At 46.0% G+C, this 14,636-nt stretch overlaps 1 protein-coding gene across 6 annotated transcripts in view; it reads right to left on the bottom strand.

The window, feature by feature from the left end:
- Positions 1-14,345, bottom strand: part of STARD4 (StAR related lipid transfer domain containing 4) — a 33,794-nt gene extending 19,449 nt beyond the window's left edge. Inside the window, exons 1-3 of one of the 6 annotated variants that reach the window (XM_075601799.1) lie at positions 14,129-14,345; positions 1,460-1,548; positions 463-602 (exon numbers count right to left, since the gene is read on the bottom strand). The gene's annotated coding sequence lies outside the window, so the exon portion shown is untranslated. Of the gene's footprint in view, positions 1-462; positions 603-1,459; positions 1,549-1,657; positions 1,688-13,275; positions 14,017-14,128 lie in introns of those variants that run through there. The other 5 variants (XM_075601809.1, XM_075601824.1, XM_075601791.1 and 2 more) reach the window with 5 other exon arrangements.
- Between the last annotated feature and the right edge of the window lie 291 nt (positions 14,346-14,636).

Raw genomic sequence — 14,636 nt, 5'->3', positions numbered from 1 at the left:
AATTACCAAAAATTTCAGCCGTCATAGAAAAATCGTCGGGTGAGCGGCGATAAGCCACTTATCGCCAGGTTCTGAAAGTCATGCAATTCTAGTAGCCATGACTAGATTATTAAAGCTAATTGTGGCTCTAGAATGGTGACTTTTTCCCAAAATCCTCAAGCCAGGAAAAGTTGGCGTGAGGCTGGTCAGAAGCTGCTGAGAGGCGGCGAGATAGGATTTAGAAAAAAAAATGCATTTTTCTGCATCGGATTGATGCTGGGGGGCTCTGGAGCTGAAATCCATTAATATCCGCACCGGAGACCTCCAGCAATCCCAAGCAATAAAAATGCATTTACAGTCAACTTCATTACCTTAGCGGCTAACCATTAAAGTAGTGAAGGGGTTAACCCCTCCCGCTACCCACCTAGGGCCAAATACCCCCTTCACCCACCCCCGCTACCCACAATAAACACGAATACCCACCTCCTCTGCCCCCACATGATTGATACCAGAGTCCGCAGGGGTCCTCAGGTGATCCCCGTGGGTGTCTGTAGGCCCTCGGGTGGTCCCCGCAGGTGTCCTGGGTCCCCGCTGGGCTGCGGTATCAATCCTGTGGCAAAATTCTGTTTGCAATACATTTAAATAAATACACCACCCCAAACATACAGTAATGGGCAAAATAACTATTATCTATTATAACTAGTGAGTTTGCCCATTATAAAATAAAACATTAGACAGCCAGTATAAATAAAGTAACTAAACCTTTTTACTTACCCATGCCATCATGAAGGGTGTCCTCGTAAGATTACTGCAGGTCCATGTCATCCGAAGCCAGCAAGAATACATGAAATAATACAATCTAATGACCCCTAACCCCTTAATCACCTTAGCGGTTAATAACCGCTACAGTAATTAAGAGGTTAACCCACCCTCCCCCGCTATCCACTCGGGAGGCCTAACCACCCACCTCGGGACCACTATACCTACCCTTGTACCCATTGATTGGCATAGTGGTACATCATACCCATATAATTTGGGCATGATAAGCCACTAGAGCAGTCAATGGTCACCCTAATAAAAAAGCATAAAGGCCAAAATACACAATAATAAAACATATACACAAGCACCTAAACACTCCAATTCCATACATAAAAGCACTAACCAACCAATCTAATCTAATAAATAAAAGCACTTACCAACAAAACAAATAATTAATTTAAAACGCTAACCAATCCTAAAATGTACTAAAAACAAGTCATCCAAAATCAAAACAATTGAATCCAAACAATAAAAACAAATAGAAAAAATTACAATCAATTCAAAACAAACATTTGTCCAAAAATGCATTGGCTGTCAGTGTATATATCTGTTCCAAAGGGGCATAGATTCCTACATTATCAGTCAATGGGCAATCACAAACATAAAAATAAACAAATACAATGAAAAAAAGACATTTACAGACATTCAATATTTTACTTACCTATAGAAGTCTTCACCCTCCAAATCCCGTTGTATTTGCAATCTCTCGTACCGCGACGTCATCACCCGCAATCCAACGCCTCAGTTTCCCTGATGGCAGAATTTATGGAGGATTTAGTAGTCCTCTCAAATATGTCAACCAAGCCTTCCCAATCTAGGGACGGGCCTAAGTCTGTTCCCACTGAGCCATAAACTTTACCTTTTCTTCGAAGTTATCTACATAAAGCATCTTAAAAAAAGAGGGATACGGTACCTTTATTATTTTCTATATTGCCATAAAATATTTCATATTATGTTAACGGCCTATGCATCCATTTTTCCTTATCTATTAAACAAGATAAAGTGTCTCAGTTGTAAATATTGAAAGAAAAATGTATTTTGTATACCCTTTTATTCATGAAATTTCTGGAAAGATTTCAATATCACACCATTATAGACGTTTTTGAATTTTAATATACCATGTCTGGTGCCATAGCGGGAAAGGCCATCGGTGTGTACCCTCTAGAAAATGTGGAGTCCCAGAATAGTGTAATAGAGCCGGGAATGGGTGAATTTATTTCTATAAAACATTAGTAAATCCAGAAGTCCCAGCCCATCTCCCAAAAGCGGCTTGATCATGATTGTGCATTTAATTCTTGGTTTTTGACCATTCCACACAAAGCCCGCTGTCTTTTTTATATTGAAATGTGGATAATTTTGCTCGTAAAAATTCTTATAATCTCTTGTTATGTGAACTCCTAAATATTTGAGGCCGTCTTTTTCCAGTCTCTTTGGTGGACACATTTTCTTTTGTGCATCACGGCCTATATGAAGATTCAGGGCTTCAGATTTTGATTTATTCATTTTAAAGTTTGTTAGTATACCAAAAATGTCTAGATCTTTGATGATTTAAGGGACAGACGTTTTAGGCTGCGTCCATAGATGGACCAGCCGTGCTGAGGCGTGTGGACGCTCAGCGCTGAGCCCCTGCATCCTCAATGAAGATGCCTTGAGAGGAGGCTCACGCGAGCGTCCGCAGGCGTGCTCAGCCTTTGGAGTTTTCAGCCGAGCGCCCAGCTGTTTTTCAGCGTGCTGTCGGCTGAAAACATCCAATCAGCCTTCAGCAGCGTCAACGTCACGGCGCCGTGACGTCGGCGCCGTGACATTGACGTCAGTGCGTCGCGGGCGATTGGCCCAGCGATGTCACTGCCCCGCCTCCAACCCCCTCCCCCCCAACTCCCTTCGCGCATGCTGGCTCGCCTGCAAGTCCATGCAATCGCGCTGACTGAAGCAGGCGAGCCTCAGCGTTAGCGCGCCTCCGCTCTCCCCACACCTCTATGGCCCGGGCCATAGGGTTCGTTAGATAGGAGAACATCACTGGCAAAAAATGAAAATGTATATTCCTTATCATCCATCCCTTGATTTTGTTGTATAGACTCATTGTGGTGGCTAAGGCCCCGCTCACTCTGCTAGCTACACAATGTGCGCGCGCTTGCGTGCACGTGTGTCACTCTTTCATGTTTGTCAATGGGAGTTTTTAGACTTGAAACTACTCCCAGCGGCGAAGTACAGCGTTGATGCTGCTGCAACTCAGGGAGACAACTGAATTTGTGATTTCGTGCGGCAGCAGTGTCACGTGTACTTCACCAGCCAATGAATGAAAGCTCCATCTTCTTTTTTTCTAAAAAGAGGATGACGTCTTCCCCTGTCCCGCCTATTGTCAGTTCATTCAGTCTAATGGGGATGTTCCCACATTGCCCAGCAGACAGATGCGCAACCGCGGACGCGCACACACAACGTCGGGTAGTAGGCAGAGTGAGCTCAGCCTAAGACTTCAATTGCAAGGGCAAATAGCAATAGCAAAATAGGGCCCGGATACCGGCTATGAAATGGGGGAATAAACCAAATTTATGAAGGATCTGGAGGATAAAAGGCAAGCGCACTCTATCGAGGCATTCTCTGCGTCTAGTCCTAGGACGACTGTGAGCGTGCGGTGTTACAATTATGGATATTGTTATCTGCTGCCTATCTTTCTGGAACTAATCTTCCATGGTCGGGTGCATCCTGGAACTTAGTACTATGTTGAACCTAGTGGCTAAAAGTTTTGCAAAAATGTTAATGTCTGAGTTTATCAGTGAAATCGATCTGTAACTGGGCAGAGAGTTGGGTCTTTGCCATTGTCACAGTAGACCAGAACTTTTACACCAAAACCACAGGGATCACTAGCACCAGACAGGACAAGGTTGTTGCATAAAATGAGGTTTATTCTGGCACGCCAGCAGACAAAACAAGATACAATACCAACTGGGGGCCTGGGGAGTAGACTCTAGCCTTGCTAGGTGCTGGGGCCTGATTCAAGAAGGCTTGCCCTGTCCGCTTCTCGTCGAGGATATCAGAGTGCTGATCACACAGCAGCCCCTCTGACATGTATCTCCAGCTGGTCACAGTCAAGATCCAAACTCCTTCACAGAATGTCTCTCAGATACATTTTCTGATCAGCAGTGCCTCTTATATAGCCCTCTGTGGCTATCCTTTACATGGGACAGGTGGCTATCCTTTACATGGGACAGGAGTTGCTGGCCAATCAGAGCAGACCTGAATGTCCACTCTGTCCCACTCACCAAATGTCTTTAACACCTCCATTCTCCCAGCCTTTGTCTCAATACACATTTCTCTGCAGGAACCACAGATGATTAAATCATAGACTCCCCTCCATAGAAATATACACATGCAAATCACATTACAAATCTGCTATCTTAGAAATGAGCGCATACACGTACAGTCACATAATCCAATTCACACTTTACAGGGCTGAGTCCCAAATCACATCACAGAACAATGTTGATTCACTAAACTGGGGGAAGGGTTGTCACAGGGAATAAAGAATACAGGCTTCAAAATACATTCTTACAGACATGTGTGACATTTACACATTCTCTATTCTTCCCCAGATATTAAAGTGCATTTGGCCGAAATAAGCCTTACATAGGTGGCCAAGTTACATGGATTTAGGGGTAGCTAGCTGGGCTTCATTTCAGTTTTGTGATACCAGCTACCCATACCGTCACAACCATCTTTAGGGATAACCAATATAGATACAGTGAACATATTTTGAGGGGCGGGAAACCCTTAAGAAAGTCATTAAACGTTTTAAGCATCCTTGGAACTAATGTGGGGGCATATTTTTGTAATATAGGTTTGTAATATACTGTCAGGCCCTGGAGCTTTTGGTGACTTCAGAGGTTTGAGATATCTCTTCAAGGGATAATGGTTGCTCTAATGTTTCAGAAAGTTTTGTATCTAAGGTTGGTATGTTGCACTTTTGTACATACTGTGATATCAGCTCTTCACAATTGGGTTTATTGGTGACTAGATAAAGATTTTATAGTTGGTAATAGTAATCTTTGAATTTTCTACTTATTTACTGGATTATGGGTTACGATGCCCGATTTTAATTTTATAATGTATATGTTTTGGCTTGACAGTCTATTTCAATGTTTTGATTCTAAGAGGTGATCAGTTTTATTGCCTTTGACATAAAATAATCGTTGGTTCCAGTGCATTGCTTTCTCTGTCTTTCCTGAGTGAAGCTATACTTATTAATTCCACTCTTGTTACAATTTTGTGTGTAGCCCAAAGTGTGGATGGGAAAATGTGCTCATCTGTGTTCAGTGGGAAATATTCCAATAATGATTTCTGTACTCTTTCTGTTATCTCTGGAAGGCCTAACAAATGATCGTTTAATGCCAAAACCCTCCAGAGAATTTCTGATTTAGGACTGGAAGCTTAAGGGTTAATGGGGCAACCAAGTTCTGTTCTCGATTGCAGATCCATTGAACGAGATCAGATCTGAAGTACATGTATGTAGTGATGTTTCCCCCACCCTCTGGGAGATTTGCCCTGCTACCAAGTGTGTAGTGCTGGTACCTGCTGTCTTACAAGATACCGAGTTGTCCGCAGGTGGTAGTGGGGACTGGTTTCTGGGGTCTAGGATGGGTCTCTATCTCCATGGTGTCAGCGCCTCCAACTCTTGCAGGCTCCAGGAAAGTGAAGGCAATCCCTGCAGGAGAACTCACACTACTCCCCTGATAGATTACACTCACGAGGCAGGAGTATATTTTAACAAGAGGGGTCTTTATACTTCACAGCATACACTGGACAGCAATCTCCCTCTGCCCCTTAAACCTCTGGATGGTCCCTGGACTCTAGGGCACCAAGGGCGTTTTCTGCTCTTCCCTGACTCCCTGTTAGAGTCAGAAGTATGGTATTCACCCCCCACTCCACAAGAGGGGACAGAAGGTGCCAGAGCCCTGAACACCTCTTTGTGATACCAGTCTCTCTCAAAGGGGAGAGACAACTGACTAAATGTAGTAATACAGTCCCTTAAGTACCGAGGGGGAAGGTCCAAGGTCTGAGCCCCTTATTCGACTGAACACAGGCCTTAGCCCACCTCCTCCCCTGTCACTCAAGGGAGCTGCTGCTGGTGGGGAAAACCCTGGCTTGGTCCCGACACTGCCTGCACTGTTACCAGAGCTTGTGTCAGGGAGGGCACCAGCACTCGCCGCGATATCATAGTGGGTATCAGACTCCGCTGTCGCTCAGCATCGCAGGTGAGTGGTTTGTTCACAGCGTGGGTACGCGGGTACGCCGGCTGGCGCATCACCACGGACACTCGACCGCTGTTACCATCCAATGAGGGTTTGGTGACCTCTGTGGGGGAAAGGTACCGGAGCATCTCGCAGTCGTCGGCGGCTAACAGCAGGCAGCGGTCCCTCTCCTGTGCCACCAACGGTAAGGGCCCTCCTCTCCCCAGACAGTCACCTTACTGGTGGTTCTGGTGACGGTTCCGGCTCTGGAACCAGGGCACATGGCCCCCCTGGAGCGTCAGATTCAGCTGGAAACAGTTCACTGAGAGAGATGGATACAGCTCTGCTCTGCTTGCTGTCCACGAGGAACTGAGGGTGCGGTAGCTCACATCCAGCTCCACCTCTCAGCGATGACAATCTGGTGAGTTAGATTAGTGCCTCTACCTGGTGGAAAGAGGAGCACTGGTTCAATGGGGAAAGGGGTGGCCTTAGCTTTCGTGCTGAGCCACTCAAAGTAGATGGCCGCGGCTCCAGCTTTCACGCTGAGGCCTTGCAGATCTTTGCAGAAAAGAGCTTACAACTTTTGCAGATAACACACGCGGTCCCCGTTTTCGGCGGGAACCGCCATTTTGTATGGCAAAATCTATCAGGTTGATCCCTTTGCACTTGAACCACCATTTTGAGCCAAAATAAAGTGCATTGCCGAACGGTCCCCAGGATTTTGGCGGGCATCCTCTCTCCTTAAGCTGCTGCAACACATGAATAGCTGAGTATATACCCCATGCTAGGCAAAACTCCCTTCAGTATGCTGCACACGATAACAATCCCAATTGAGTACTCTGTGGCTCCCTGTGCATCAGCTGCTAGCAGTACAGTGGCAGTTCCTCAAGCAGAGGTTCTTGGCACCCGCGACACAGGCACCCCTCCTCAAACACTACCCAGCAGTACCATAACGCCACCTCATTTGGCCCTGACACTGCAGTCACTTTCCAGAGGTTTCTGGGCACCTGGCAACTAAAACACCCCCTCCAGGCGTCCTACACGAATTGGTCCTCCGGGTGACTTAGAACCATAGCAATAGCAATCTGCTTCCATACAGTTTACCCATTAGGTCAGCAAAGGCTGCAGCAAACTGGCGGGGAAATTGGGCCCTTGATATGGTAGGCAGGAGTCCTCTAGAGCTACACCTAGCCCCCCTTCCTTCATTAGTACCCAGCTTGAAATCATACCTTATTTCTTGCTGTTCTGCTTCGCTGAAAACCTGCCCTGATAATCTCAGCAGCGCCTCTAAATGTAGCCTTCCCACACTCTGGGAGATTTGCCCTGCTACCAGGTGTGTAGCGATGATGCAGTTTATTTAGATATTTATTTAATTTATTCATGGTTTTGTTTTGGTGTTTTAATTGTTTATTCTTGTCTTTAGTTTGGATTTGATTAATTGATTGGTGGTAATTTTGTTCGGTTTACTTCTTTATTTGTTTTTAGTTTGAGATTGTTTTGAATGCATTGGATCTTGTTTTTGATTTGTTTGTTTTTAGGTTGACCATTGACTGTCATAGTGTTAAATCATGCCCATATTATATGTTCATGATGTACCCACTGTGTCAATCAATTGTTTGATTGACATTAGTAATATGTTCATTTTACAATGGTCTTGTTGTTTTATTTGGGCCTGTTTTTTTATTCCTTTGCTATAGTGGTAAATCATGCCCATATTATATGAGCAGAATGTACCCACTGTACCAATCAATGGGTGAAGGTAGTTGCCTGGGGAGGGTGGTTAGGCCTCCTGGGTGTGTAATGGGAGAGGGTGGGTTAACCCCTTAATTACTATAGCAGTTACTAACCGCCAAGGTGATTAAGGAGTTAGGGAACATTAGATTGTATTTTTGATTATACTGCATTGGTTGTGGCAACGGAGGACATGGACGGTGATGAGGATGACGACGGCCTTCATTGTGGCAGCCTGGCAGGGGTGAGTGCAAGATTTATTGACTTTATTTCTGCAGCTTAATGTTTTATTTTAAATGGGCAAATGCATATCTGGATAATAGTCATTTTGCCTTTTACTGTACTGTTTGTGTTAAAGGGGAGGGGGTTTATTTATTTCCCTTTTTTTGAAGTGAAACTTCTTTAGTGGCACCTCATTCGTAATGGGACAAAAATGGATTGTGGAGACAGAAAATAAAACGGATGTGACGTGAAAGTGCTGACGTGAAAGTGCTGGCAGTTGAGGCCGGGCTGTGTTCTGGCAAATCACATGCGGCCGTTCCTAACAGCCGCCGCTCCCCCCACACGACCGCTGACATATGCGGCGGCGGCGATAGCCGCTGGCGCCGCTCCTAACGGCCGCCTTTCCCCCCACACGCCCGTACAGATGGATGCGCATGCGCAGATGTGACCGCCGGGTGCCTCATGCGCTAATGCGTCCTCTTACTCAGCAGCGCGTAACCTCCCTCCCCAGACTGCCCTCTCACTCAGTAGTGCATAACCTCGCTCCCCAGGCTGCCCTCTCACTCAGTAGCGCATAACCTCGCTCCCCAGGCTGCCCTCTCACTCAGTAGCGCATAACCTCGCTCCCCAGGCTGCCCTCTCACTCAGTAGCACGTAACCTCGCTCCCCAGGCTGCACTCTCACTCGCGGTGAGCCCCCGTTATAACGCCCCCAGAAACGTCCTCACTTCACCCAGTACCCGGGGGCAGTGCTCATCATCATGGGGACAGCCAATGGGACTCTGGCTCGGCTGTGACGTCACGCAAAAATAAGGCCGGCTTTGTCACTCCATAGCGAGGCTTGGAACGGCTCCTGCTCCGGTAACGGGGGGGGGGGGGTTTGAGTGCGCTGCGTCCCCCACAGCACCATCAGAGGGGGCATCGCTGCAGCGCTCGCTCCCCTCCGAGCCGTCTCCAGCTGACGTTGACGCTCTAACGCTCTGCCCCCGCCTCCACTGCCTCCCCCCGCCTCCATCGCCTCTGTGCCGCGATCTGGTAGGAATGGGGGGGGGGACTGCTGAAAGGGGCTGGGGGGAGGACAAGGGTGCTGGGGGAGGACAAGGGTGCTGGGGGCAGGACAAGGGTGCTGGGGGAGTCAGGAGAGAGGGGGCAGGACACAGACAGAGAGACATACACATCACACACAGAGAGACACACATACACATACACTGACAGACACACACACACACATTGACTGACACACACACTGACTGACACACACACACACACACACACACTGACTGACACACACACACACACACACACTGACTGACACACACACACACACACACACACACACACACACTGACACACATACAGATGCACACTCTGACACACGCACACTCTGACACACGCACACTCTGACACACGCACTCACACTCTGACACACACACACACACACACACACACACCAGTGATGCGCCGAACACCGCCCCTGAATGATGTGCCTATCCCCTCCCCCGGTACTGCTGCCACTGCACTGCTGCCAATAAACATGACCCCGCCAATCAAATTTACTCATGCTCTAAGCAGTAATAATATTATTGTTACTTTATATGTTGCTGACAACACACAAAGAAGTTTCACTTACTATGCGCGTGCACAGCACACACAGATTTTTTTTTTAAAGCACAGGATTGGTACCGCAGGCCAGCGGGACCCCCAGACACCTGCGGGGACCACCCGAGGGCCCCCAGACACACGTGGGGACCACTCGAGGGCTCCCGCCGACCTATAGTAACATTCCTATGGTTTAAAAAAAACAAATGTAATTCATGTTATGCGGGTATAGGGGTTGTTGGGGGCACAGGGGGTGGGTGCCTAGTACATATTGCAAAGTTTATTGGGGGCAATTGCCACCAATAAAGCTGCTATTTGGCTTTAACCCCTTCATTGCCTTAGCGGCTAGCCGTTAAGGTAATGAGGCTGCTTTAATGTGTTTTTTTTAATATAGTGTGCGGGAGCAGGGGGTCTCCTGAGCTGAACCGCTTTGATTTCTGGCCCAGGGAGGTCCTGCTACCTGAGTTACAGTCCATTTTTAAAGCGTCCAAGTCACATGACGGGGGACATTTAAATAATGGAGGAGATACCAGCACCCTATATCTGGGCCTGTAACTTGGGAAGCAGGGGGTCCTTGAGGCTGAAATCAATGCGGTTCATCTCGGGGGACCCCCTGCTCCCGCACACTTTTAATGAAAATTACATTAATGTAGCTTCATTACCATAGCGGATAGCCGCTACGGTAATTAATTATTTTAAATTGATATGTGTCTTTTGATCATAGTGTACATTAGCAGGGGGTCTCCTGAGCTGAAACGCATTGGTTTCAGCCTCGGGGACCCCCTACTTCATGAGATACAGGCACCGATATGGGTTGCCGGTATCCCCGGTGCTTTTAAAGCTCCCATGTCACGTGACCGGGGGGATTAAAATCCTGCAGGGGGATACCGGCACCCCATAACAGGGCCTGTATCTCATGAAGAAGGGGGTCACCAAGGCTGAAACCAATGGGTTCCGCTCAGGAGACCCCCTGCTCATGTACAGTATGATCAAAATCAATATTCTTAATGCACGATCGCCTGTAAGAGCCGTGCATGGAGACACAGCATCTTCATGCAGCTCTTACAGGCTGCTTTTTTTCTATAAGCTATTGTGCTTTAGATTTTTAAGCACGATAGCAGAGGAACAAAAACAGCTCACGTGAACGGGCATGTATTTGCCCGCACCTAATCAAATGCGCTTCACTTCTTAGTGAATCCTGCATCTGGCTTAATTTTTTATCGTGGGATTACAAATTTCCAAACGGGCGCAAAAGCTCACTGCTTAGTGAATCGCCCCCTAGGCTGCGGCCAGGCAGGGAACGGGCGCGCTGGCACTCGTGCGCTGCGCCCTGCTCGGCCAGGCGATTCGTGGACGGCTGGGTGCGCACTCGTCTGGGGGCACGACCACGATGTCACGGAGCTCGGAACTGCTCACGTGACGCACTTGCGAGCGGCAAATTCAAATTTGCTTGCTCTAAGCACCGAGCGGGTGCAGGCACTTGCTCAAGCTGGCCATCCATATTGCCGCAAAGTGTTTCATCGCGGCCAACATGAGCCCACCCACTCAGCGCCACCCTGGGCGAGGCCTATAAGTCTAAGTGCTGTGCAGCTGACCCTCCTATTATTAAAGCATGCACTTGCATTTTCCACTTTAAAACTTCTCCTGTGGCAAACATATTTGTTGTAGATATGAGCAGTTCTCCACTGTAAAATATAAAACATATTGTAATAATAAAAAAAAACTTGGGACATTTCTTCGGTAGTAACATGAACATATACACTGAACTAAATGATAATTCCCTCTTCAAGTAGCAGTGATTATATTCACCAGTATTTCTCACATGGTTTCACACGAGGAAAGACTTTCAGCCATGTCAGTTCAATAACTGTTCCTTAGTATTGTCAGCATCTTTTTTTCTCTCTCAGTACAGTGTTACTCTAGTAATTACACTAGGAGTGAAAGGAGGCTGTCGTCAATGAGAACTAGCAAAGCAGAAGGTTAATGAAAGAAATTAGTATATCTGTTACCAAATTTAAAGCAGTAATCTCCAATTTGAGGGGACCTTTTTATTATGGTATCTGAACCAGGAGTCCCGGGAGTCGATGTGCGGTCCCCCAACCGAGATTTTTTAAAGGTGATCTTGGCTTTCAAATTCTGTTTAAATAGGATAAAAAAAATCTTCAGTGGCAAAAGTAAAACTAGTATCACAAAAGGTCTGACATATTGTACATAAAAAACTATAAATGAATAAGTGAAATAGGTTTCAGGTGCCTACACAAAAGGAAATAACCCCAATTCAATCTAGTTGGACTAAAATGGTTTCTCCTCCACTAGATATGCTGTTACTGCTATTTGCCATATACTGTATATTAGTGCACCTTGTTTTCCCGTCCTTGGCCATAGGAATATAAACATTTGAATGATTAACCTGGGTGTTGACTGCATATAGTTTAATAGGTGCAGCAGTTCTCGAATGACACAAGTGAGATTAGTCAGGTCAGTAACTATAAAAAGATTCTCGGCTTACTGCTTTTTTCTTTTTTAGGCGTGTCTTTTTAACACTGAAAAAAAGAAGAACCTGCTACAGAAGCAACAGTTTCATAAACTAGCAAAGGCTATAATAATTCAACAACAAAAAACACAAACACAGCTTTCATAATTATATAAAAAATAAAAAAGGTATAAGTGATACCCTAAATGGCCAACTTGTGTTTAAAAAGAGTGCAAGCTTTCAGGATCACTACTACCTTAACTTTTGTTTTTTGTTTTTTTTATCACAAGCCTTTTTTTCTGTCTAAATAAATAAAAATAAACTGAAACTTACAAAAGGAAAAGAAAACCCATAACCTAATTAATATATTGACTACTGATATTGATTTTTAAAAACAGACTTCTGTGGCATTTCACAGACATAACCAGGCAAGGTAATATTATTTTTTATTCTTATATAACGCTGTACATATAATTTTGCAGGGACAATGATTCCCTGACCAATAGAGTTTTCCATCGAAGTGCTTGAGGCACGAGGAGATAAAGTCACAAAAGAGCTGCCACTGGGATTCGAACTTCAAAGTCAGTGGCATTCCCACTAAGATACTCCCACAGGCCAGGTACTGTATATAAAACTAAGGCTTTAAAAATGTTCTTAAGCCTAAAGTGTATGGGACACAGGTACCTGCAGGAGTGTGGTTACCATCTCATAATTAGCCAACTTTTCACCATAAGCGGTCAAAGCAGAAATGGTCTGTTGGTAACCATATTACAAAAAAAGTAAATAATCATGCAATAAATGTATCAAACATTCATCCTAAAGGCTGCGCTTATAGTCCTGGCTACAGCGACATAACGTGACCGCGTGACGTCAGCCGTAGCTATAGTGCATGAGTTTGTACAGATGGCGCAGCGGGACTGGTGGAGCCGTGGCCTCTGTCACGCTGCGGTCACTGATAATCACAAATTTGTTTGACTTCAGCAACCACGACCGGAACGTCGCTGCGCAGCGCGATCGCGACAGACTGCTAGTACTGGCTTTGCGGCTGCACGCCATAGCTATAAACAGACCTATAAGCGCAGCCTAAGACCAATGACTACCATTAAACCAGCATTCTATAGTATAAAAGAACCCTATTATGTTATTTTAAAGCAGGATGTTAGTCTAAAACCATGTGAGTCAACTCCTGATGAAGCGTATGTTTACGTGAAATGCATTGAGATTTTACCAGCTGGTCAGGTTCAAGCCTGGACTATGTCTCCTGCATGGAGTTTGTGGTACTGTAACATTTCCACCAGGTGACCCTGTTTCCACAGTCAGCTTCGTTGTTTCCTTCGGTTTGGGGTGATGATTCCAGTCACCATGGCCTTTTACATATATCGATGTAAGTTGTTTTATTTTGTCTAGTTGTTTTTATAAATCAAATTTTATTGATTCAGTCTTTCTGTGCACCCTCTTTTTGTGTGTGGTTATGTTATTGTACAACAGGATCTTGGTCTAAAACCATAAGCGAGTCAACTCCCCAAACTCCATGCCCATCATGGAGTCTTTCAACATGCTACCTGAAGGTTCACTATATATCCATGGCAACTATCCTGGCCAATCAGAGTGCTCCACATCACAGAGGTGTGCATGAGGCATCTCTCAAGAGAGGAATTAAGTGACCTCACATTACCAAAAGCACGAGACTGTGTGCCAGAGGTGCATCTCCTGACAAATCAACTGTCTAATAACCAATGGTGAGATGTGCAGAGGCTCTTATTTAAGAGAATACAGGTAATTGCATGGTCAACTGTGCATGACTGCACTTCTCACCATACTGAATAGCTTGCCTGCTCGTGAAGGATGCAGCACACTTCATAAAAACTAGTTATTCTGTGTGTACATAGGCTGCCCTCCAAGAGTGACAAACATCGTGGCAATGATTGCCATTCTCTGTCAGTGATTGACAGCTGCCGTTTACTAGTAACTGACATCCTGACAGTGATTGACAGGCTGGTCCATGTTTAATAAGAGCCTGTGATTGGCAGTGAGTGGCACGTGACCTCCGTGCGCACGCTCTTGCTTCACGCCGCTCTCACCTGTCTCCGAGTGGTCCTCGGTCATCTGTCAGTCACGTCTCGCGCCCAGTTCTCTCCAGTGAGCTCCTTTTCTGTCTGTTCTTCGGCGCTGGCTCTTCACCTCATTTTATTATTATACACCCGTCCGCACCTGTCAGGCAAGGACGCGAGAGACGGCTGATGTATCGGCAGTTATACAGCCAGCCAATCACAATTCGCACCAGAGATGTAGCGTCACAAGGGGCGGTGCCGGATCGCATCGGATGTGTGGGTTGGTTGACTGCTGCATGTCAGCCAATAAGCAGCAGGAAGAGTTCACGAGACCGTTACGGATGCAGTTGAGGTTTTACATGAGTGACTGGCTGGTCCATGTTTAATAAGAGCCTGTGATTGGCAGTGCGTGACATGTGACCTCCGTGCTAATGACTGCTGCACTTCAGTTTGTGACCAAGCAGATGTATTCATCAGATAAATAAATGTGTCATCCTTAATACCCTGTTTGCGCCACAGCCTCTTCGTTTCTTGGCAC

The sequence above is a fragment of the Ascaphus truei genome, chromosome 1, assembly GCF_040206685.1.
Source record: "Ascaphus truei isolate aAscTru1 chromosome 1, aAscTru1.hap1, whole genome shotgun sequence".
In the NCBI taxonomy this organism is placed as follows: domain Eukaryota; kingdom Metazoa; phylum Chordata; class Amphibia; order Anura; family Ascaphidae; genus Ascaphus; species Ascaphus truei.
Note: the sequence above shows the minus strand (reverse complement) of the source record. Positions and strands in the feature narration are given on the sequence as shown.